At 47.1% G+C, this 24,486-nt stretch overlaps 1 protein-coding gene across 2 annotated transcripts in view; it reads left to right on the top strand.

Annotated features, from left to right (window-relative positions):
* SPRED2 (sprouty related EVH1 domain containing 2) overlaps window positions 1-24,486 on the top strand; it is a 114,639-nt gene that overhangs the window by 14,222 nt on the left and 75,931 nt on the right. The window contains exons 1-2 of one of the 2 annotated variants that reach the window (XM_038551456.1): window positions 6,541-6,676; window positions 8,114-8,396. The exons of the other annotated variant lie outside the window; for it this stretch is intronic. The gene's annotated coding sequence lies outside the window, so the exon portion shown is untranslated. Of the gene's footprint in view, window positions 1-6,540; window positions 6,677-8,113; window positions 8,397-24,486 lie in introns of those variants that run through there. 2 annotated transcript variants of the gene reach the window in all.

Below are 24,486 nucleotides of genomic sequence, written 5' to 3'. Positions count from 1 at the left end.
GTCAGGCTCACAAAGCAAGTATTTGGACATTTGTTCTTAGGTAGGACAGAGCTGTTCAAGGTTTTTATTTTATTTATTTTATTTTATTTTATTTTATTTTATTTTATTTTATTTATTTTATTTTATTTAAGATTTTATTTATTTATTCATGAGAGACAGAGAGAGAGAGGCAGAGACACAGGCAGAGGGAGAAGCAGGCTCCATGCGGGGAGCCCAATGTAGGACTCGATCCCCGGACTCCAGGATCACGCCCTGGGCCGAAGCCAGGCACTAAACCAATGAGCCACCCAGGGATCCCCAAAAACGCTTTTGTGCCTCCCCGTTGGGGACTCAAACCCCCGTCTCTCGCATGACAGGCGGGGATACTCACCACTATACTAACGAGGAACTGCACTGGTCAAGGTTTTGAAGCAGAGAGGTGCTGATGTGATATGTGGGCAAATGCAAAGTTGAACTAGTCAGAGGGTGCAGGCTAGGCTGGAGTCAAGGAGGCCGCTAATAATTGTTTCTCTGTCATACAGGGGCAGGACTCTTCTCTCTGGCCTTACTTAAATGCACAAGGCATTGCTGTAAAAAGCTTTGTTCCTAGGAGGGTGTTGTTATGCTTATTGGAAGATCAAGTGCGCCATGGAATTCAGAACAAAATTAACTAGCTTTGTAGATCAAACTTGCAACTTGGGAATAACCCAAGTGAATGTTGTTTATGTTTGTTTTTAGTATTGTTACTTCGGTAGAAACACAGCACTCACATCTGTTGAAATTGCCCCTGTGCAGTGCAGGATGTATTGTCCTTCCTCAGTAGAGTGAAATGGTTGCAATTAGACCATAAAAGTATAGAACTGGAGAGGATCTTGGGAACCTGCCATCTCATCTCCTTTCTTTTACACATAAATTGCACTTTGGGGAGGTCAAATGAGTATCCTGGGGTCACACAGCTAGTCAGTGGTTTGGGATATGTCAGTGAGGACATGTCATCTGGCCTTGGTCCCAGTCCTGTTTTGGGCAGTATGTTAAACATTCATGACAATTCCTGTCCTTGAGGTGTGGAACCCTTGGGTGGCAGGATAGAGATGGTGGGAAACAATCACTTTGGGTTAACGTGGTCCACGTAGACGGTGAACCATCAACATTGAACAGATTGCTAACTTTGGTCGGCTCTTGTGCAGTAGGTTGCAACAGGTGAGCTTGTCCAGTGCTGTCCCTGTGTGGCTCACCTGCAGACGGCAGGTAGGGGTCCTGAGGTATGGCTTCCATGTGTTGTGTTTCGGGGACAAAAGGGTTGGGAGTGGAGCAGAGGAGGGCCTCTTTCAGCTTGCCATTCTGGGAGACAGGAGATGAGCCCTTAGGTGAAAAGTTGAAATATATGTGATGTTCCAAGGTTTTTGCACCTGGGCACCAGCAAAAAAGTTTTGAAACATTACCTCTGCCCGTTCTTCCTCCCCAGCTCCAGTGGCCTCTGTTCTCCCCATGTGTTTGCTTTTGATGCTAACTGCCAAGGCAGTGTGGTCATAGACAGCAGGAAGTCATATTTGATGTGCAGGTCTCGTGGGGTGGGGGTAGGTGGATGCCAGGATGGGAAGGGTGGCGGTTTTGGCACATCCGTGTGAGAACACTGCACGTTTCTAAGCCAGCAGGTGCTGTTGCCACTAAACAGGGAAGGGAAGAGTTGACCACCTGGTCATGTAAGAGCATTTTTTATGGTAGTGCTTTTTACTTGAGGTTTTTCTAAGGTCACTGCCCCATAGGTTGAGCCCAGATAAAGTTGGGATTATCCTCTGGATCAGACACAGCGAGGGTTGTAGCCAAGGGCTTGAGGAAGAATGAAAATAATCTCCAAAGCAAGACCCTTTCCCCCAAAAGCCTGAGGTCCAGCAGGGAGGCTGGGAGGCCATAGTGGGATTTGAGCCATTTCCTAGTCCTGCTGTGAAACGGTGCTCTTCAGTCAGGACTCCCCCTGGGCTGAGGAGATTCACTCTCCTGGGGTAGGGTAAGAAACTGGTATTTTTAACACTTTCTTTCTCTTGGGCTTCTATCCACCCGTCCCTTTTTTTTTTCTTCTTGTGCATCCCCATCAGCTGGGCATTCTTCTCACTCATAAAGGAAAAGGGTCCCTTGTGAGCCCGAAGATCCCACTGTGGAGTTTCAGGCTCCTAGTTCCAGGGTTTCTGGATCCTCCAAGTGGTGTGGATCATTCAGGTGTAAATGATGGCTCCCCCTTCCACATTCCTCTTACTCCACAAGGAGCTGAGCACAGCATTGGCCAGGAGAAAGAGACAGGTGTGGTGCACCCAGCACCCCTGGCATGCAACCTGAAACAGACCCCTCCCCACAACGGTCCTAACTAGGACGATGTATCAGCATTAATAAGAGGCCCCAAGGTGGAGCCTATCTGGGGTTGTGGTTTGGGATGCTGTTTAGGACACAGTACCCTTCCTGCTTCCCAGTCTTAACCTTTCTCATCCCTAGATGAATTGAATTAGAACTTCACCTCCGCTCTGTGTGTCGTTCGTTATTAAAGTAACTCTGGGAGATTCTGATGTGCCTTAGACTGATCAGGATTTGGAAGAGGAGAACTAGAGAATGCCCGGCCAAACCTAGAGGTTATCACCAACCAAGATGGCACCAACTAGGGAAAATGGGCTCTTTTTAAAACTCCTGGGTGACATGTTAACGAGATTCGTTGCGGCGATCGTTTCGCAGTATATACAAATATCGAATCATGTCACAGCTAGGGTCACCTGAAATAACATGATGTTAGATGTCAGATCTCAAAAAAATATATATAAATAAATAAAAAGACACCCCTCCTCCCTACACCTCCCTAGTCTGTCACCACCATTAATTTATCCTGAGGAGCCTGCCCTTTCAGAGGGTGTTCAGAAGGCAGTGCACCTCCACATATCTATGAAGGGAAATGTTCTGATAAGTGTTCCTCCTCCTTTTCCTGCCCTTCCCTCTTGGTTCCATCTCATTTGAGTTGGATAACAAATAATTGCTAAGGGAGGAAGATACCAAATTGACATTACAATGTGAAGTGAGAGTATAAGTGACAAAAAATAAATTCAGTTTTTGATCCAAGAGATCTTATTTAATTAAAAAAAAAACTAAAGCATATGAAGAAATCACCTACAACTGTCCAAAATTATGACTGTTTTTTAAAATTATTATTTTTAAAAAAGGTTTTGCTAAAACTTTGAAAGCACTATTAACTTGGTGATGTAACACAGATGCCTGTAGGATACACATTTCTATTTTAATGGTTAAAGTAGTAAATATAGGTTTGTTTTGTTTTCTTTACTGGAGTGGAACCAGTTCTCTTGCAGGAAACAAGAATAGTTCTTGCATTTGATTTTTGACAAACCTTTGTTAAGGCGAGACTGGTATTTGCTCGAATTTAAAGGAAAACAGTCATAAAATCATATGCTTTTACCTAGAAATGAAAATACGCTGACTTAAAACAGATGTCTCTAACAAAAACTGATGCCAGGTTTTAAGATTGTAGCTTGTCACCCAGAAGTAGGAGAAAATGGGACACGGTCTTGTGCAACAGCGTAAATGTACTTAATGCCACTGAGCCATACGCTTAAAAACAGTTAAAATGGTAAATTGTATGTTATGTCTGTTTTGCCACAATTAAAAAAAAAATCAAGCCAAAAAAATGGGACTGAAGTCATGTAATGACTTAATAAGAACTCCAGAAAAATGTCAGTTTGAGCACAAATGTCTGGGCCTGTGCGCCCTCAGACTCTGAACCTCCCATTGAGAATCCTCATGTGTAGATTTCTAGTTTCCTTTCAGCCCCTAAATCTCCTACATCCCCCTTCTGCTCCTCCCCTCCAGAAGAGCTCCCCCCCACAGAGATGAGGTTGAGGCAGATGCACTTGAGATGCCTCCCGTGGCACTTAGCCCTGTAGCTCCTAAAGGTTCCCGCAGCTCACTCCGTGCGTGCGTCTCTTGACAAGGGGTTGGGACCTCTGAGAAAACGCTCAAGGTCCAAACAGCTTTGTGGGAGCGCTACCACCACCACTGGTCTTGATTGATTTTGGGGTGGCGAGGCGATGAGCCCCTCCCTGCCAGGGAGATCAGGGTTGAGGGTCAACTCGTGCAGTAGTGACCAACCCACGTGGCCCTGGGCAAGCACTGCACATCCAGAGAGCCTCCTCCGTGGCTCTCAGGTAGAACAAGAACGTGGACTCAGATGTTGTGACAACCATGTAGGGTGATGATGCAGAAACGTGCACTAACACACACACACACACACACACACGTGTAAAATCCAAACAAGGCCACCCCTCTTCCTTTCCCCTATTTGGAGACAAGCAGATTGCAACTGGCCGGTGAAATCAAGCTTGTGAGAACGAATGTGTGCTCACGCCTGGCTGTGAGAAAACAACTTGCTCTTTAAAAATGTCAGGCCCCTTTTTTGGTGTTTTTGAAACTTGATGTTTCTTTAAGTAGTTTTACTAGTAGCATGTTGGCATCAGTTGGATTGTTGGCGTTGCCGAGGTGGCGTACCCCTCGAGCAGGAATATCGGCGACTTTTTATATAGATTTCATGAGTTTTTCAATAAACTACACACCAGCTCTTACCCACAAGTACTCATTCTTTTTTTTTTTTAATTTTTTTTTAATTTATTTATGATAGTCACACAGAGAGAGAGAGAGAGAGGCAGAGACACAGGCAGAGAGAGAAACAGGCTCCATGCACCGGGAGCCCGACGTGGGACTCGACCCCGGGTCTCCAGGATCGCGCCCTGGGCCAAAGGCAGGCGCCAAACCGCTGCGCCACCCAGGGATCCCAAGTACTCATTCTTGATTGTTGAAAATTTATACTCATTCATAAACTGTTTATAGATTTGACACTTACTGGCCTTGGGAATACTTAAGTCACCACATCACCACATTTGATACTTAATTTGGTAATCTCAGTGTCCACCAGAAAAAAAACAAATGTTATAATGAGCTGCTGTGATAAGCGTTTGGGGATAAGGCTATTCATGGTCGAGGACAAGGTTGTCCATATGAAAGCACCCCCCCCCCCCCGCCTCCCCCTCCCAGGATGGGAACATGGGATCAGAAGATCTTACCAGCTCAGGGAGCTGAGAAGTATGCCCTGTTCTACGAGGCTGGATGGCCCTTCGGTTTCTACTTGGACACTTCGGTGATAAGGAGCCCATGTGCCCGGTGACTTGGGCACGCAGCTCTGATTGTCGGCAGGCTCTTCTACGGAACCACTGTCCTCCGCGGCAGCAACACCCAGCCCTCTTGTTCTGGCCGTCCTGCTGGTACATGAAGGCTTGGCTCCCTTCTGCTGGCCCCGCGGCATCCCCGGCTCCTTATCAGTGTTCAGGTTCGACTATCTCTCTTAGAAAACCGGGGCCCGGAATTGGAGGCGCTTTTCCAGATGCAACAGACTCTTAGATGTTGTGATACTTGCCTCTCTTTGTGCAGTCTGGGGTGGGCTGGGGGCCACGGGTCAGGATAAAGACGCCTGGCTGTTGACATCGAAAATGCATGCTGCTCGTGCTGAGCCAGCACCCTTGAATTTTCTTTGAATGGACATACTGGTCGCCTTCAGTTGCTGTGGGCTTTAGAGGGGTACAGCTGAGCACTTAGGTATCCTGTGGCTCTTGGTGTGCTGGGCACTGATGGGGGATGGGCATTCCCTCCTTTCCCAAAGAAACTCTCCGTTTGCAGATGAAGTACTCTCCTCTTGATTCCCTGGATGGCATTCTTTGGCTGGGGTGCAGAAGGACAGGCAAGAAGGGGAGCGAGCTGCTAACAGCATCGAAATTGGTGTTTCTCAAAGCTAGTCCTGGGCCACCTACTCAGTCAGTAGTCCGGAAGGCTTGTTAAAAATATGCGTGTCTGCAACACCCAGACGTCCTGGATCAGCCTCTCTGGGGTGTGGCCCAGGGAATCTGCATCTTTCAAAAGCTCTCCTAGGTGATTCCTCTGACTACGAGCCAGGAGATTTACTTCCTAGATTGTAATTATACATCCTTGATGTTCGTTTTCCTAATTGTCCAGCTACTGAGTACTCAGGAATCTTAAAGGCCACCTTTGAGCCTCACTCCAGCCACCCAGTGCTTTTAATAGTTCCTGAGTATGTGTTTACACAATCTGCATTTTATGAAGTCCATAAAGACATATTTACCCAACAAGTCACCAGCGCTCCAAAGGTCAGTTTTCCTCAACTTGTATGAATGGTTCTTAACTCAAAGTCAATTAACACCAAGATAGACGCCAGTTAAGGCAAGGAAGTGAGCTGTTGGGGCCAACATTCCATCTCTAACTTCTGTCCCCTGTTGTAGCCGAGTTTTACAAGTCCCTTCACGCCAGTTACTTCACGTAACCTGTACGTGTGTGGCCAGTCACGGCAGATAGGTAAACGTGCCGTTTGTCGTGTCATCACGGGGGAGTGCTGTTTAAAAGCATATAATTTAAGTAACTATGAAATGATGCCATGTTAGCACTTTTGCAGCTGCCCGAATCGCCCTCCCCATCGCAGGGGCCATCACCGGCCTGCTCGGGGAGGCTGGCTGGGCCGCCCAGGCTCCTGCACTCTTGCTCTCAGCGGTTGAAGGAGTCTCACCTGGGCCTCTATAGAGAGTAACTCCTCAAAAGAATCGCAGAAGATGAGATCATGTGGGTCACGTGCTCAGCGTAGTGCCTGGTATGGGGAAAGCAATTGGTTTGGAAATGGGTATGTCCAGCAGCTGCCGCCACTGGTGCAGCCCTTTAAGTTAGCAGCTGTGGTAGGTCAGGAGCCTCAGTTGGTAGGTTCCCCCCAGGGAAGGTGCAGGCCCTCCTCGGTGGACGGGACCCCGTCCAGACACCAGCTGGGCACCCCACGCTGACGACCACCATTCCTCGAAGGAAAGGCATGGAAGTGCAGCAGGCTCCTTCTGGTTTCACCGGGGACTCTGCGTGACATCTTTCCACCTGCCTTAACTATAAAAGCCCCATCCTTAGGAGAAAAAAAGCTAGGTCCTCTTTTGATTTGATTTGGGAACCATTTTTAGTTAGGTTAAGCACTGAGATTGAGTGGGGAGGCACCTGGGTGGCTCGGTGGTTGAGCATCTGTCTGCCTTCTGCTCACCGGGGTCCTGGGATCGAGTCCCACATTGAGCCCCCCACAGGGAGCCTGCTTCTCTCCCTCTGCCTGTGTCTTTGCCTCTCTCATGAATAAATAAATAAAATCTTTACAAAACCCAAAACTGGGATGGGGAGTGCAAGCAATGATGTGAAAGAGCCTCTGCCTGAGAAGGGACCATCAGATGCCACCAGCACACTGAGGGCCCCAGTGTGGGCAGGGAGGAGGAACCGCCAAGTGTAGGCTACTTGTAGATTTTCGGGCATCAGCATAGGAGTTAAAATTCCGCCTCCCCCCTGTATTTAAAATTATTAGTCTTCATCAGGAAACAACATTCCCATTACTAGAAGTGAGGCTTTTTTTTTTTTTTAAGATTTTCTGGGTGTTTTTTTTTTTTTAAGATTTTTCTTTTTAATTAGAGAAAGAAATAGAGAGAGCAGAGAGCAGAGCAGGACAGGGAGGCGGAGAGAGAGAAGCAGGCTCCCTGCTTCTGACTCCCCTGGGGGTGGGGAGTTCCATCTGGGACCCTGGGATCATGACCCAGCTGAAGGCAGGTGCTTCACGGCTGAGCCACCCAGGTGCCCCTGGGCTGCTTTAAATATCAGTTGAAATGATGTATGTACATAAGTTGATGGGTCCCCGAAGAGGTGCTCTGTCATGTGGTCATCCCTGAATTTTGAGGTAGCCACTGTGTATTGTGGAGGGTGGGGCTGAAAAAGATAAGGGTGATGAAAGCCAATATTAGGGCAACGTTTGTGGGCCAAAAGAATATTTTTAAAAATCTGACCAGTTCCTGGGCCCCGGGCCTTGCATCCTGTACACAAGCATTGGAAGGGGGCTCTGGTTCTGGTCAGTTTGCTTGGAGCTCTGTGACTGGTTCAGAGAAGCGCCGTGGCCTCAGTCTCCCCCTCAGAGGTGGGGGGGGGAGGTTTCAGATTCTGACTGTCCCTCATATTGCATTTTTTATCTTCCTAAACTTGGGCACCTTCATCTCTTAAATGGTATTAATGAAACGAGGCTTGTGAGGATTCCGTGAGACACAGCCCGTGACGGTGTCTGCTGTGGCGTCTGGCACATCCGAGGTGCCTACTACGGAGTGTGACTGGCATCTAGAAAGCAGTTTCATCTCGGTGAGGGGGCCTGAGGGCTGAACAAAAGGGAAGGATCATGCCGCTCGCTCGGATAAGCAGCTCAGAAGGCGCCGGCAAGAAAGGAGAGGGGCCCCCACGACGGGTTTTGTGAGCAACTATCCAGCTATCCCTGGCGCTGAAAGCGGACTGCTCGATCCTGTCTCAGCCAAGTGAGTGGACGTGGGGGATCTAGGACTCCTCATCTATCTGGTTCATTGAATACGGACAGTCTCCTAGGCTGTGCCAAGGATTTGTGATGTGCAGGGTTCCAGAGGGGACTCCAGACAGAGACACAGGAAAGAGGAAGAAAGGGGGCACGGCCTGGGTTGGTGGCATTTGGGGAGTTACCCTCCATACACGGGTCAGGTCATCAACATTTTGATGACTTTTTTTTTTTCCCCTTCTGTCCCGTTTAGTCCTCTGGCTTCTTTGCCTGGCTTTCCATATTTTTTTATTGTTTGTTCCGGAAAGGAAAAGGACTACTGGAGCATCGCATACTCTTGGATTAGTAGTATTTTAAGACGCCCCCAAGAGCCAAAGGGAGAAATACCCTCGAAATGGAGTTCTGGGGATGACCCATGCCCCCGAGGTGAAGCATGAGCGGGGATAACAGTGTCTTCAGACACTGTGCAAAGGCAGGTGGGTCCGCCAGCCAGAGAGAATAAATACAAGCTGATCTTTTGATTTAAGCAAGCCAGACACCAAAATCTAGATTTGCAAAAAAAAAAAAAAAAAAAAAGCACATGAATGCGGGTGTGTGACAGTCCCTGTACACCAAGATTCAGCATAAAATCGCTTTAAATAGGCAGCACCCCCGCCCCCAACCTTGAGCTGAGAGGGACTTTGCTATGTATCCACCTCTTTGATTTACCAGCAGTTCCTTGGCATCTGTGGCCACGTAGCAGTGGATTTGAGCCCCCTCCCACGACATCTTTACTTGAGGAGGATCATTTAAATGGCCCTAAGATGATCATTTGATGGATTTTCCTTGAATTCAGGCGTAGGTATTAATCATACCCCTCCACACACACGCACACAGATGTGCAGCCATCTCAAGTTTCTGCTACGAACTTGTGATTTGTGAGTTTTCTCATTGTTAGCTCACAGTGGCTGTGAGGTCAGAGACTTTCCATCATGGGACTTTGAGCTGTGAATAAAGGAGCTGAGTATCTCATTTGGGAAAGAGGCTAAACTTTCTACTGCCCCAAGTAGTGTCCAGTGACTTGGACCAGAAGCCTGCGTGAGCTGCCCAGGGCTTGGTTGGAGAGCCCTGCCTCTCACTTGTGGGCCTGAGCGCTCAGGAAGGTGGATCTTATCTCTAAGGAAGTGGTGGCTCCCTTTATCAGGCCATTCTGGCGGAACAGGTTTGCTCCCAACAAAGGGGAGTTTGATGTTAACTATTTCTGGCCTGTCTCTTACCTGCAGCAAGGAGGGCTGATTCGCCTAGCCCAAAAAAAAAAAAAAAAAAAAAAAAAAAGTGAAATAACAGAGTCTGAAGTGTGTGTTGCTACCTGCCCTAACCTTCCATCCCCCCTCTGCAAGTCCTCTCCAGAGATTTAAAAAGTCAGGACCTTTCCAGGTGCGGTTCAGAGCGTAACGATGAGCTTCATTTCCACAACCCCGGAGGCCCGTCACGGCCTCTCTGAAAGCTCCTTGCGTCTTGGAGACAGCCGGGTGCACAGACAGGAGGAGACAGAACACTGGGTCCCTCCGAGCAAAACGAGGCTCTTTGATGGAAGGAGGAAGGGAGCACGTGGCTCGTGTTGCTGTTTTTATCATTTCAGTGTATTATTCTTGACCACCACGAAGAGTGAACTATAAGGAGGGTGTTGGAGGATGAGAGAGTGTGTGGGTGTAGGTTTGGGTGGAGAGGACTAGGAAATCCTGTTTTCTCACATTTTCTCTAGGGGTACAAGTTCGGTTTTTCCTGCCTCTGGGATGGTGTTTGTGGCTCTGGCATCCTGCCCCGAGCCGAGGTGCTTGCTCCTGTGACTCACGGGGCAGCATTAGCAGCTCCAAGGAGTATCCCTCAACAACCTCTGCAGGAAGCAGCATGTTGCTACAGAGGAGGATCCTGAGGCCTGGGGGTTAAACCCAGTGGTGAGAGAGTGTGGTTGGGCTTGCTTGTTTTCCCTTCCCACGGGGATCATCCCCTTGAGTCCCTGGGAGAAAGGGTTGTGGGTGTGCTGTCCATGGCAGGGGGTCAGCTGGGGGGATTCGGTTGGATATTCGGAAGAGTTCCCGAAGGGAAAGGGCAGCAGTCACTCAGCAAAGAGGTCCTGGGTCTTCTCAGACAAGAGTGCTCTGGGGAGGAGGAGGAGGAGGAGGAGGAGGAGGAGGAGGGTGGATGAGCCTGAGGACTTGTGGCGGAGCTCAGATGTAGCTGCTTAAATTAGTTCAAAGTGAGAAATGTAATTACTATACTTGCTCCAACCAAATGTCTGAACATTGTTATAAAATGAGGTGTAATCACAGAAAAGAAGATTGCAGTGCGGCATTACTCCCACAAAATAGTCTTTTGTGTTCTCAGGAGCCCCGTGGTGCTGATTAATCTTTTGGGGGGGGGGTGCTGAAGTCCCATTGAGTTCAGGTGTGTGTATTGGACATACTTGGGAGGGAGGGGAGCATTTTCGCCCTGCTGGTTTGGACATCACTCACAGTTGGAATGTGTGACGGGTTTGTGATGAAGAAAAAAAAGAATCACCATTAAACATTTTAGTGGTTGAGGATCCCCGGGTGGCTCAGTGGTTTAGCGCCGCCTTGGCCCAGGGTGTGATCCTGGAGTCCTGGGATCGAGTCCCACATCAGGCTCCCTGCATGGAGCCGCCTTCTCCCTCTGCCTGTGTCTATTCCTCTCTTCTCTGTGTCTCTCATGAATAAGTAAATAAAATCTTTAAAAAAAAATTTTAGTGGAATATTTGAGGCCAGATCTAAGCAAGAGGAAGAACCAAGGCAGATGTGTGGCAAGGAACCCTCATTTACTGATACTTGAATGATAAAGGGAAAGATGCAGTAGGTATTGGGGTGGTTCCCCAGATCCCTGTTTTGTCCACGGAGCTGAAAGTGCTGTAAGCAGGCGAACAGAGCCCTGATTTGGCCCTTGGTTAGCCACGTGACCTAGAGAAGCTGCTGACTCCAAGCCTTTAAGTTTCTTTTCCGGAAAATGGGCTGATATAGGCACAGTTACAAGTGACACCTGGCACTGAAGAAAGCACGAAGGCTAAAGATTAGCAGGCTGCCGTTATCGTAATCTAATCATGTTTATGACCTCGTGTTTAAGTCACACGTGTAACCAAAGAAAGTGGAGAACGCATGGAAAAGGGCCAGGATCTGTTAGGGAGCACGTGCCTGGACCTACACGAGGTGGGTCCAACAGAGGTTTCTCCGGCCAGTTGCTGGGTAAGGAGGGATGCGTTGGGCAGGAGGAAAGGCTGATGTCCAAGCTGGGGAAGGAGGTGGTGTGTGGGATGACTGGGCTGTGTGCATTTATAAGGAGTGGACATGCGGTTTTGTAGATCTGAAAACCTATACTCTTTGTCTGATAAGTGGCTTCTCTGTGGTCTTGGGTCCCAAACTTGGGTCTGTTGACCCTCCAGCTCTCAGAGACCCCGGGGTCCACTCTGTGCACAGTAGGGTCTAGTTCCGAGGGGTCAGGGCAGTTTGCCTGGTTTGTTCATTGTGCGCAGTGGCTGGCATGCTAGGAGCCCGGCAGGATCTGCTGAGGGAGTGAATGGGGGGATATAGTATGAATGAGTGTCTACATGAAATCATGTGTGCTCCTTGAGGAAACTCCCTGAGAAAATCGGCATTACTGAGACCTTTTAGCCATCCAATAAGGAGAGGAGAAAGACTTTTAAAACATTCGGTTTGGTCACGAACACGTTGTATAAACTTGTTTTTATACCTACTTACCATGCAGTTTATTAATATACTTAATATATGTGATTCATTTTGCGAGTATATTTGATTACAGACTTTTAACTTCATTTGATGGTTGCCTGCCTACACACAATCCTTAAAACAATGAAGGGGAACACCAGTAACGTGAATGTCCCTTTTTCAGAAACTTGATTATGCTGCTGCTGCTGAGGCTGTGTTGAAATACTCTGTTCACCTGGTGATCACGGTGCTGAACCAGCGCCAGGACGCCCAGGCCTCCTAGCCCGGGCTTTGCTGTGCGTGTGCATCACCCATGGGTTTGGCTAAGCTTTAGGCTCCCAGGCAGCAGGTCTGGGGTGGAGGGGCTCAGACCCTGCATTTCTAGTAACTTTCCTGATACTGCTCCTGCTGCTTTCTTGGGACCATACTTGGAGTGGCGAGATTTGAATTTTCTTTAGTATTTTGAGGTTTTTCTTTGTGTTCTAAAGATGTCTACATACGTCATTCTACATGTTGACTCTTCTATACCTAGTCTCTTCTGGAAATCGCTGTTCCCTGAGGAGGGCTGCTTGGTTTGTGCATGGTTAATACGGCACTGCCTAGCATCGCTGCTCCTAGAAGCTTGGACATTGCGAGATTCCCTGTAGACCTTTAGTGAAGTCTGGTGCTTTACATTTGGCTTTTGGGAATGTGTTTGGGCTTTTGGATGTAAATCAAATGTCACTTTTTGCAGTGTTGGCAAAAGGTACGGGCTGTGCCAGTAAAATCCTCGGGCAGAAGCATAAAATGCCCTAAACAAGGTAGATTCATTTCTCTTTCTCAATTTGACCCTATGGGCTTATCGTTGTCTGACCTTTTTCGGTTAGTACAGAATCACACTTTTCTGGGAGTCTCGAAAATAAAAACCTTAATTGCAATTCTTTGCCGTGTCTGTGCCATGCCTGTTGATTTTAATAATTTTGAGTTTTTAGAGAATTTCTTCAGATGCAGCTACTTTGTGGGAGTCCCATTTCTCTAAATCGGGCAACAATATAGGTGTGAGCTTAACTTGCAGTTTATCTTAACGAGGCTGTGATTGCATAGTGAGCTATGATAGGAATTACTGTTCATTCACTAATTAAGGCTTTACCCACTTCAGTGCTGGGACACCCCGGGGGTCAAACCTGCTCCCTTCTCCTTTTTCCCCTCTGCAGGCTTGCCTGAATGGTATATCTAGTCCAATGGCTTTGCATACTATCTGGGTGCAGATGATGCACAGGTTGATCCCTCCAGGCTGGCCCTTCCAGAATTCCAGATTTGTCTGAGTATCGCCACATGAAGGTCTAGCATGCATCTAAACTCAAATGTCCGAAACAACTTCTGATCCCCAGAGAGTGGGCAGCCCACTCACCCAACCTTCCCTGTCTTGACAAATGACACCGGCATTCCCTCAGTGGTCCGGATCCCAAATGTCATGGTTATCTTTGATCCCCTCTCCTGTATTGCCTGTTTGCATCAAATCCATCCAACAGACTGGTTGTTCCTTCATGACAAAATAAAGTTGCTCCCTGTACCTCTTTGCAGCTGTCTCTTGGTCAGGCTTCACGATCCTCCCCCTGAAGCACTGCTGGAGCCCTCTGGCACTCTGCCTCCCTCTTGCCCCTGTATAATACATTTTCTGCAGGGTAGTCAAGTGATGTTTACAGAAACCATATTGTTTCATGTCTCTTGTTCCCTGGGAACTTCTGACCTGCTTTACTTAATCCCTGGATTCTTGTGTGGGCCTGGATCGATCATTGTCCTCCCCGGCACCATTCTTGTGGAAGCCAGGCCAGCTCTTTTCTTGTCTCAGGGTCTTGGTGTTGGCCATTCCTTCTGACTAAATGCTGTTCCTCCTGCTCTTCCCATCACTGGCTCCTTCATAATTGTATCTGAGTTTAAATACCACTCCCCTGGGATGCCTTTCCTGACCCTGGTCACCCTGTAACATCACCCAGTTTTAAATCTGTGTGGGATTTAATCACTGTCTGTTGAGTTATATGTTCATGGTCTATCTCTCCATCCATCTTTGTCTTTGCTCTAGTGCATGGTAATACTTACTAGAAAGTACCTGAATATAGTAGAATCCTAAGTATTTGTTGCCTAAATGAATGACTTTGTCTTAAATGCAAAGAACTTTAGAGTTCTACCAGCATTGGTGTTTACTACTGTTGGGGCAAAAAGCAAAAAAATAAGGTAAACATAATTTCTAAAGGTTTTTTTGCTTTGTTTTGTTGTAGTATAAAGAAATTTCCAGAGTATCAGAAAGTGAGGTCCTGCAGCTACAGGTCTGCATAAAGCACCCGACCCTCCTTGTGATGTCAGAGTTCTTAGGAAATGAGCGTGCCTTTAGAATTACCTTAAAAAAAAAAAAAAAAAAAAAAAAAACCAACAGATGTTCTTATGTTTTAATCCTCAGAGTTGCAGTTAATAATCTGTGGGTGGTCTAAATGTTCGCATATAATGACCCACCGCTTTTCGCAAATACTTCTTGAGCTCTTGCTACTTGTAAGTCTTTATATTTGATGCCAGAAGGGGGAAAAATGGTAGGAGACATGGTGACCGACCTTGTAATTCTACTTGTAAACATTTAGTTGTTGACTTCTGGTTGAACATAGTTAATTGAACAAGTGTATATATCTCTACTTCCTCCCAAAGCTCTAATAAAATGACATAAGGAATAAAAAAACAGTATAAACCCAGAAACCTCCCAGAGAGATATCAGCCAAATTTTGCAAGATGGAATGCCACTGCGTGAATGCTGATTTAGCAGAGTGGAGAAAGCTGAAACCCAACTGCGTGCCTGGGTGGGTGGTGCAAGGTTGGGGGTGGGATAGATGGAAGTTTTTGCTACAGAATCCGAAAAGCAGGGATTCCAGATGCAGTCTGAACCAAAAAACAGGGAGTAGAAGAATGTTGCATCAGACAGAGTAAGGGAGAAAGAAAAAGGGAACACCGTGAAATCAAGGGACCAGGGTCTAACACAGGGCAGAAATGGAGAGTCCCCGGCAATGCAGCTACACATTCAGGCCCTTAGAGCCGTTCATCTAGATGGTGGGGATGCAGGAAGGTGGTCCCAGAAGGGATGGCACTAAGGGTAGAAATGCTTTTGATTCTATCACAGGAATATTTTCCAGCTCTGGCCCAGTTTGCAGATGAAACAGTCCTTGATACATAGAAAACTAAACACAAGGTGGCCATTTTTCATGTAGGAATAAAAAGTTACAGGACACCTGGGTGGCTCAGTGGTTGAGTGTCTGCCTTTGGCTCAGGTCGTGATCCCCGGCTCCTGGGATCTCATCCTGCGTTGGGCTCCCCACAGGGAGTCTGCTTCTCTCTGTGTGTGTTTCTCATGGATAAATAAATAAATTCTTTTTAAAAAAACTTGCAAAAATTTTAACTATCGAATTATACAAGTTCAGCTCTAAATATCTAATTATACCAGTGTATCACCAAATCTTGATTTAATGAAAATGTCCTATAACTATTCAAGAAGGCATGAAGAGGAGAATCGTGGAGGAACTCGGGCGATGGAAGAGTGCCAAACGTGAGAAAGCCAGTAGATAAGTGCTCACATTGATGTCACAAGGGTTGTGCTTTATTGGAAAGATATTCACACTTGTATCCTCTACCACTTTGGGCATAGGCCTGTCAGGGGCTATTCCTTTGGAGGAAGTGACATGACTAAAGAAGTCTCACTAAGACTCCTGTCTTCAAGAAGTTGGCAGTCTAGGGGCACCTGGGTGGCTTAGTCAGTTGAGCATCTGCCTTTGACTCAGGTCTTGATCCCGGGGTCCTGGGATTGAGTCCTGCATTGGGCTCCCTGCTGGGCGGGGAGTCTGCTTCTCCCTCTCCCTCTGCCTGCGCTCACTTGCTCTCTCTCTCTCTTAATATGTGTCAAATAAATAAATAAAATCTTGGAAAAAAAAAAAAAAGAAATTGACAATCTAGTTAGAAAGGTCAGAGTCGGGGCTCCTGGGTAGCTAAATCGTTGAGAGTCCAACTCTTGGTTTCAGCTCAGGTGGTGATCTCGGGTTGTGAGGTCAGGCTCTGTGCCCAGTACGGAGTCGGCTTGAGACTCTCTCTGCTCTTGCCCCACTCCCCCACCCCACCCCCTACTTGCGTGCATAGGCTCTCTATCAAATAATAAATCTTTTTTTTTTTTTTTAAAGGCCCGAGTCTGAATTAAATATAATTACAGGTTACCTTGTATTGGGAGCAAAGGGCCCAAAAAGGTGACAAAAAACCTTGGAATTTGATGGCGCAAAAGGGGAGGTTATCTTGGTTTATGCAGTTCAAAGAAACCTCACAGAAGAGAAAGGAATTGTATTTGCCTCGATGGGTCAGTAGGGTTTGGGTAAAAAGGAAAAGAGGCAGATCCAAGCCTACTGTGGTTGCCAATGAGAAAAGTTAACCTTGCCATTTGTTCAGTATGGTGGTTGTGAGGGCTGTGTGTATTATTTGGCGTTGTAATTGGCTAATTTCTGGCAGGACCTAGATCATGTTCAGGATTCTCATCAGTGTTGGGGGTCCAGCCAGGTCACATAAGATCATATAAGCCCAGTGAATGGGGGTGCCGGGATGCAATGTGCATCTATTTCTCTATCAGAATTTTCCTACGTCTCTTTCATTCAAAACAAAGAGAAAAGTCAAATCCTTTTCCTTTATTCTCTTCTGATGGCCATGACTGAATTTTTCTTGCATGAACGGTTCTTGTGTTCTTATTTAAAAGAAGAATTTGGCATATGGCAGACCTCTTCAAGCTATCTTTAGTTGGTTGTGGGGTGTAAGTGATTAAGAATGCAGCTGTACTTGCTACCAACACATGCTTTTAAGGAGCGAACTGCTAAAGCAGACAGGCCTGGTTAGAAGTTTAGAATAGCCTCTTGGGATCAAAGATCTAATTTTTCAAGTGCATGATAGTCAAGAGTCCCTCCCCTCAGGGCTGAAGCCTTGAGGGCTGTTTGGGCCCAGACGCAGCGTGACTTATTTGTTTAAAATGGCGGCCACTCTTGGCTCTGGAGAGGCAGCCATGCTTCACTTGGAGTAGACAGGAGGAGGCTGACTTCACTTTACTTTGTATAGTTTGGCTTCAGTGCTCCTTAGGAATAAAACATTCTTTACTTCTCTAGCGTGTCCCAGGACAGATCCATCTCTGTCCCGTTGCTCAGTTACACTGTGGTACTGGGTCCTTAGTCTTCAAAGCTTGGAACTCCCTCTTGCCTTTCCTCCAAAAATTTGTTCTTTCGGTGAGCAAATATTTACCAACTTTCTGCCATATGGAGGACTTTGTGGAGAGCACAAAGATGAATCAGAGGTAGGGCCTGTCCATAAATGTTGTCAGTCACCTAGAGGACGACTTGCAGTAGGGCAGCCACACGGGAGCTTTTCCCACGAAGTGCCCAAGAATAGCGCCATGTGCTGTAGGTGTTTGGAAGGGGAAGGAGATTCGTTACATGGGTGGGTTGCAAGTAAACCCTCATGGAGAGAGTGACATTTGAGTTGAGCCTTAAGGCCAGGCTCAGCTCTGCAGAGAGGAGGTGTTTCCGGCAGAGGTGTGTAGCATGTGCGCTGCAAAGCAAGAGGATGATGGCGAATTAGGAGAAAGGATCATCGCTGCTTATTCAGTTCTCGCTGTAGCCCAGGAGGCACTTGGCTGAGCTGTCACCTTGGTTTTCCCATTTAAATGTCATAGCAACTTTTTTCCTACTACAGAATTGAAGTCCTGGAGCATTCAAAATAACTTGCCCAAGGAAACTCCTAAGTAGGAAATGAGTGGGGATTTGAACCCAAGACAGTCTAATTCCAGATCTCAGAGTTCTAGCTTCTAGGATAGAACAGGCATTAGCTTAAGCAAAGGATCATTTGAGGGCAGCCCTGGTGGTTTAGTGGATTTAGCGCCGCCATCAGCCTGGGGTGTGATCCTGGAGACCCGGGATCAAGTCCCACATCCGACTCCCTGCATGGAGCCTGCTTCTCCCTCTGCCTGTGTCTCTGCCTCTCTCTCTGTGTCTCTCATGAATAAATAAATAAAATCTTAAAAAAAAAAAAAAAAAAGAATTTCCTAAAAAAAGATCATTTGAGGGGAAGAGGAGTAGTTTGAAAGGTAAAGTTGACAAAAAGTGCTTTGGGGGCAGATGGAAGAAAGAACCTTGATTGCTGAGCTAATTACTCTGTAAGCAGCAGGGAGCCATTGAAGGCTTATAATGGAGTGTGACGTGGCCGCAGCAGGGGTCCCAGCTCTCAGGCAGAAAGATCTGAGTTCATCACTCCACACCACACCCTAAGCCGGGTGCCTGATACCTCTACTGCCACTTCATGGTCCTGACAGCCCTATAAGAGAGGTGCTGTGGGCTCCCCCTCTACCCACGAGGAAACAGTAAAAGTTGAGAGGGGTTAAGTGACTTGTTGGAAGTGGAATAGAGTATAGTGTGTGAGATAGACTTGAGGTTGGGGGCAGCGAGAGCAGTCAGGCCACCACAGGAGCCATGAGATGAGGGACAGAGGTGATACCGGGAGGGGAGGGAGCAGTGGGGGCGACAGGATGGGCGCACAGGTTTCTGACTTCCGTCTTGTGGGGTACAGGTGCTAGAGAGCCCCAAGGCAGCGCGAGCCGAAGGGGGCCCGTGGCCATCCTTTCCAGCCCCGTAACCGCCGAGCAGGGTCAGTTGCTACAGGTGCCCACACGTGGGGCAAGGCCTCTGAGCGCTGGACTCAGCAATGCTCGAGGTCTACGGGGATTCAAGGTGGTAAGAGAAGAGTGTGGAGGATGGGAACTGGGGCTGCGGCCTTGGCGGCGCTGAACACTTGGATCTGAGGCCGGAGAAGACCGAGGGATGGAATGAGGCAAGTCCAGGACGGGCACACGGGTGGATAGCCAAGGGTGATGGCTCAGGAGGGGCCAGTAATGGAGAGAAGCTGCTGAATGTGGCAAAGTCCTGGTCATAGGCAGCTCTGTATTTTACACTTGCTGCTAGAATCAACCTGGAGCCGAGGCAGTTTCTTCATTTTCCTTGTTCAGAAAAGGAATAAAAATCCTATGATTGGTATAAACTTGCCTAAGAAAAAGACATGGAAGTAGCATAATGTGAAAATGGAGTGCTTCAAAGTTGGCGCTCCCCCCCCCCCCCCTTCATATCCAGGGAAGAAACTCTGCTGCGTAGTACTTGAATGTTGAGTCCTTTGGATTCCCCCTTCTTTGAGTCTGTGATCGGAATGGGCTTGGTGTGCGGAAAATTGAGATAATGAGTTGGACACGGCTTCTAGCAATCCTAATATCATAGAAATGCACAGGGGTGTGGGACAGAGGTGGAACATGTTGGAAGGAGGCCTGTCCCCTTGAGTGTTTAGTACATGCCAGGAGAGGGGAGAGAAATGTGCTGCTCTCTTCAGGTGGGTCAGGTGAACGTTTGATCGTGTGTCTATGAAACAGTGGTAAGCAACAGTCTTCAGATCGTGTGTGCGCCTCAGATTTGGCTCAGCAGCAGTTCTTGGTGTGGGAGCTTATTAAGGCTTCTTGGCCATAGAGGATCTGTTGAGTGCTTGCTCGTGTCCACTCACAACGGTCTGCAGGTTTCCATCAGACCGGAGGCCTGTGTGGGGTACCCACAACCACCCCCCGGGTGTGCTCACCCTGTGGAGGGAGCACTCTTTGCCAGAGACCTATGCATTTTAAAAGCAGGGATTTGTCTGTGGAGTCATCTTTCCAAACCTAATGATGTATAATTGCTTAGTTGTTGAACTGTGGTCAATCTGTTTCTAGGAGGAAATGAGAATTTAAATCATTTGCTGGACTTCAAAATTTTTTACATATGACGAGGCCTCTCATCCACGGGTACTTATGGCATAGGGAAAGCTTTGTTCCCAAGCAGCAGTCACTATTGGGTGACATTCTGCAGTTTTCTTCCCTGGGTATTTTTCACACATAACAAGTATTTCTTTTTTTTTTTTTTTTCTTTAAGATTTTATTTATTTATGAGAGATACAGAGACATAGAAGCAGGATCCATGCAGGGAGCCCGATGTGGGACTCTATCCCAGGACCCCGGGATCACGCCCTGAGCTGAAGGCAGATGCTCAACCACTGAGCCACTGAGGCGTCCCCATAACGAGTAGTTCTACAACAGTTGTTTCCTTGTGTGGCTTTAAACCCATTTTAGAGATGAAGAAGCCCGGGTTCAGAAGGTAAGTAGCTTGCTCAGGACTCCCCAGCTGGGTAAGTGCCAGAGCTGGGATTGGAACCCGGCTTTCTCTGACTGCACCACGGCTTTCTGCTTTCATTCTCACGAGTAGTCGGACAGTTGGCAATGATAATTACTGAATGAATAGATGAATGATGAATGAATTCTCCAAAAAAGAATAGCCTATCTGCCCCGTAGTAGGAGAGGATATTTGAGAGAGTTGTTTGGAGAAGTGGGCCGCAGCCCAGGAAACACCAGAAAGCATCCTTGTATCTGGTACATCCCTTTCCTATGTGTAGGTTTGCAAAGGGAAAGGGGAAAAAACTAGGACGATTCAACAACAAATAGGGGTGGGTAAAATTGCACTCTTCTGGCTCCGGATTTGGGAAATCAGGTAGGAGTTGGAGCGGGCGGGGCAGGCTGGGGAGAGGTGCCACGTTTCCTGCCTGTTCCCACAACAGAACAGCATCTCTGTGCGTTTGTCGGAAAGGCGGTGGAAGGCTTTGCCCAGCACTATTTTGGATAACGCACTGCCTCGTTTTTATCTCTGTTGCAATAACTTCATGGAAGAAAAATGGCTAGTTCCCTGATCTTTTTCGCCTTTTGAGAAGGAGTCAGGGAGATCTGCTTTGAACTCTTGACCGGCTCCTCACTGTTCCTTATTTCCTGTTGTTTAGTGACAGAAGTAGAATCTCTTGGCCATTGAGCTCTGGGGCCCGGAAGTGCCCGAAGGACCCCAAGGCTCCTTCGGACTCTGCTTCCATCCTTCATCCTTTCTGCTCAGCTCCTGCAATCCACCACAACACCACTTAGGAAGACTAGAATAGGGCCTGGGGTAGGAAAAGGATTGAGTGTCCCTGGCCTGTTCTGATTAATCCTATTCATTGTCAAGCAGAGCTTTTTAATGAGCTGATTCATTACTGAGAGTAGGTCTCATGCAAATCCCCGGTTTATATCGTGTGGATTTAATCTCTTAACCATTTCCTCATTTCAACACAAGTCTATTGTACCCTGGGTTTTATGATTTCCTTCGAATGTAGAGCCTCACCTCGCATTTTACTTCAAGACCGCCAGGTAAATAGAAAAGAAAAAGCTTAAAAAAATAAACCAAACACATGAGTGGATATTTAACTTCTCTCTAAAGGAAGGATTGCCCACACATAAAAGTATTGGAAGGAATTACAGAAGAATCACTGACAAGTTTCCAGGCTTTTGTTTGCATGACAGCATAGACAGATTTAACAGACGCATAAGCATGCGCGTGCGCACACACGTCTGCCTCAATTGTGATTTATGGAGTTAATACGAAGCTGTGAAAAGTTTAGGAAATTGCCAAAAAAGACACTAAGACAACCACTAGAGAAACAGACTACTTTAATATTTTAAAAATGCCAAGCGAACTGGTTAAAGGAGAAGGAGACTTGGCTAAACAAAAAGTTAACCCCACAAATTATTAAAGTAATACAATGGAACAATAGCATTTTTCAATTGTTAATAATGATCGAATAGAAAATTTTTTTGATGGTGCTATGCCTGGTGAGGGGACATTTTTCATATACTGCTCTTGCAAGTAGAATTTAGTGTACTTTTTCTGGAAAGCAATTTGGTTATTTATACATATATATATTTTTTTTAAGTTTTTTTTTAATTTTTATTTATTTATGATAGTCACAGAGAGAGAGAGAGGCAGAGACATAGGCAGAGGGAGAAGCAGGCTCCATGCACCGGGAGCCCGACGTGGGATTCGATCCCGGGTCTCCAGGATCGCGCCCTGGGCCAAAGGCAGGCGCCAAACCGCTGCGCCACCCAGGGATCCCTATACATATATTTTTAAGTTCACCATCTTTACTCAAAATTTCTTCTAGAAATTTGAAGATCATAATTCTAAGGAGACACATTTATGGACAGAGGTGTTTAAAGTTACATGGGGTCAAAAATGTTGGTAAGAGCATAGAAGACTGGTTAAGCCACATGGATCATCCACATGGTCCGATAGCATGCAGCTTTAGTTTGTTCAAGGAATTATTACTAATGATACAGCATTGGCGGGAAACAGGATACAGAACTTTGACAGAGACAGACAATGAAAGCAGAAAGCCGTGGTGCAGTCAGAGAAATCCGGGTTCCAACCCCAGCTCTGGCACTTACCAGCTGGGGAGTCCTGAGCAAGCTGCTTCTGAACCTGGGCTTCTTCATCTCTAAAATGGGTTTAAAGCCACACAAGGAAACAACTGTTGTAGAACTACTCGTTATGGGGACGCCTCAGTGGCTCAGTGGTTGAGCATCTGCTGTTGGCTCAGGGCATGACCCCAGGGTCCTGGGATGAGTCCCACATCGGGCTCCCTGCAGGGAGCCTGCTTCTCCCTCTGCCTCTGTGTCTCTGCCTCTCTCTCTCTCTGTCTCTAATGAATAAATAAATAAAATCTAAAAAAAACAAACCCCAAACTTCTACCTATCACTATCCAAATTTTCCCTAAAATATATGTGTAACAAAAGGACCAAAAAGAACCTCATCACACTGTTAGCACTGGTTGTTATGGTCCATTTCTGAGCTGTGGTGTCAAAGGCATGTCTTGTTTCCTTCTTTATTCTTTTATGTATATATTGAGGTGACCAACTGTTCCAGTTTGGCCGGCACTGCCCTGGTTTTAGCTACTGAGAGCCCTACTCTGGACAGTTGGTCACTCTAGTGTACATGTTTGCCTATTGAGATGGCGTTTGTGTCATTTGGCAGGAAAGGCCAAAGATCAGGTGACAAGGGACAAGCTGATGGGGCCTGTTGGGAATCAGGCAATAGATTTTCTGGTGATAAAATGAATGTGGCTTATTTTAGAAAACCCAGGAAAAAGTACATCGGTAAAACCTTAAATGGTGCCTACGTGTAGCCAGTGTCATTCTAGATGCTTTCTTTAGGTGGTTACCATTGTCTGATCACCCCAGCCCGTGGAAGGAAGAAGTACCGCTGTCGCATCCCCATTCACAGAGGCCTAGAGAAATGGAGCAGCTGGCGCACGGTCCCACAGCTCGGTCCCACAGCTCTCAGTGCAGCCCGCCTGGGCTGTTCGCCACCGGCTGCATCTCTGCAGACCCTCGCCCCGCTCCGGCCACGTCTGCTGCTGCCCCCTCTTGACGTTTATGTCCTTCTCGCCCCTACCTGGCCACCCAGTTGGCCGCCCTCAGCTCACTGCTGCTCCTCATTGCAGCCCCCGTCATGCCGGGGCCGCCACTGACCTCAGCCAGAGGAAACACCTTCCCCGTCCGGAGCCTGGGCTGGGGATTTCCATAGCAGAGTCGCTGGCCTCTGGTGATAGAGCTCTTTCAGTTTTGCCACATGATCTTGTGGCATAGGGCTGGGTCCAGGTGCAGCTGTAGTTATTTCTGGAAACACTTCTCCTTTTCCTTTACTTTGCTGAGTCTGGCTCATCCGCCGTCCTCTTCTCTGAAGGTGATTTTGGCTCCTCTGCCCAGACCAGCAGACATTTCTGTAGGTGCTGGAATCTTCCACGATGGTTCTGGACTCTGTGCACATTTCCAGATGAGTCTGAACACGGGGATGAGGTGAAGTATTTTAGAATATCCATCCTCCCTTTTGCTCAAAGCCCCTGGTCCCTGCATGTTGCTGCGTTAGCAGTGGTGATCTCTGGGTGGTGGATCACAGGTGGTATGTTTCCTTTTTTTGCTTATCTGTCTTAAACACTTCTGCAACAAATTTGCTTTACTGTCCAGGTGTTAAAAATGTATTTCAGTTTTCTCTTACAATGCAGTTTTGCTTCTGTTGAATTTCCAGCTCCTTCAAAATCCATGCATGGCAAAGAGCGTCCTAACCCTCGTTCAAGTTAGAGCAGCTCCATTTCTTCACCAAAAAGAAATACCTTCAGCTATTGTCTGAACTTGTACCTTGCTGAGAACTCTGCCAGAGTTTCTGGTTGTTTTTGTCACATTAACGGAACAATGAGAGGGTAGTGGCATTCTTCACCCATGATGTGGAAGCACAGAATTGCATTTCTTTTTAGGTGTGAGGAGCAGGGGGGCCGGGCAGGGAATGTGTTTTTTTGCTTTTACATCTTAGAGATGTTATTTGACAAATAATCAGTTTAGGTCCTTCTTTATGGGACCGTGGCGGTTAAGCTAACACAGAGTTTAAATTTGGACCTCGTGTGTCAGGTTTTCAAAGAACCTGTGTG

This window comes from Canis lupus, chromosome 10 (genome assembly GCF_011100685.1).
Source record: "Canis lupus familiaris isolate Mischka breed German Shepherd chromosome 10, alternate assembly UU_Cfam_GSD_1.0, whole genome shotgun sequence".
Lineage (NCBI taxonomy): Eukaryota > Metazoa > Chordata > Mammalia > Carnivora > Canidae > Canis > Canis lupus.
This window is presented reverse-complemented; position numbering and strand designations above follow the sequence as displayed.